The sequence below is a fragment of the Chiloscyllium plagiosum genome, unplaced genomic scaffold (genome assembly GCF_037043375.1).
Source record: "Chiloscyllium plagiosum isolate Xiang-an unplaced genomic scaffold, Cpla_swu_hap1 HiC_scaffold_14, whole genome shotgun sequence".
Classification (NCBI taxonomy): Eukaryota; Metazoa; Chordata; class Chondrichthyes; order Orectolobiformes; family Hemiscylliidae; genus Chiloscyllium; species Chiloscyllium plagiosum.
This window is the reverse complement of record NW_028270152.1, coordinates 67,891,197-67,892,516: the sequence shown is the minus strand read 5'-3', so window position 1 is coordinate 67,892,516 and position 1,320 is coordinate 67,891,197.

Genomic DNA, 1,320 nt, shown 5'->3' with positions numbered 1-1,320 from the left:
AGAGTCAAGAGTGTGGGTGCTGGAAAAGCGCAGCAGGTCAGGCAGCATCCAAGGAGCAGGAGAATCAACGTTTCGCTTCATTCATGGTCAACTAATTTCATCCCAACAATGTATTCTATTTCATTCTAATTCAAATTAAAACCACCTAGATTGTTTCTATTGACTCTAGCTTTAAATTAAAATTTAACAAATGAAATGTATTTGCCCTTTAAAATCCAGTTGATTTTCCTATTCCTGGCTTGAACTAACAACTTGTATCAAGTAATTGTATCTATCCCAATTTCAGAAATAATTATGCCTGAGTTCGGTTTTATATTGGATATTCGAGTGATTGCAGTCAATTCGGGGTTATAGAGTCATAGAGTCATAGAGATGTACAGCATGGAAACAGACCCTTCAGTCCAACCCGTCCATGCCGACCAGATATCCCAACCCAATCTAGTCCCACCTGCCAGCACTCAACCCATATCCCTCCAAACCCTTCCTATTCAGATACCCATCCAATTGCCTCTTAAATGTTGCAATTGTACCAGCCTCCACCACATCCTCTGGCAGCTCATTCCACACATACCACACTCTGCATGAAAAAGTTGCCTCTTAGGTCTCTTTTATATCTTTCCCCTCTCACCCTAAACCAATGCCCTCTAGTTCTGGACTGCCCGACCCCAGGGAAAAGACTTTGCCTATTTATCCTATCCATGCCCGTTATAATTTTGTAAACCTCTATTAGGTCACCCCTCAGCCTCTTCTCCTGTTTCCAAGGACCATCTCCACAAAACTTCCCGCTCCCTTGCTGAGTTCTTGAGACTTGCTCAAATATGAAGAAAAATTCCAAAATCCACTGTGGCTTGGGAAGAATCCCAGTTGGTTAATAATGTCCAGAATTTAGTCCTGTCCAAAATCACACATTTCCTCACCCAGGATGTGCGTGAAAAGATTTTAAATTGTTAGCAGAATGAGTTAAATGTTGGTCTCAGAATAAGCAGAGTCCTGGTTGTATTTTCACGTATTCAGTTTTTAAAAACCGTCAAAATCTTCAGATAATCCCAAACTGGCATTTTGAATTTCTATTGTCTGAAAGAAATCCTTTCCTAACTCTTTCTCACCTACTCACAGAAACAATACGAGTATGTGGCCAAACCATTTCTCATCCCAAATTTGAGTGTCTTCCAAAAAGGTTTATCAATGTTTTTAAGTACAGGTAAACCATTTTGTTTTCTCACAGCGTCTTTCTACAGCAGTTTGAAAAAAGAAATAACTTTTTAAACTTTGCAATGCACGAAGATTTGAAAGTCTTGAACCTATGATGCTTTTGGACTA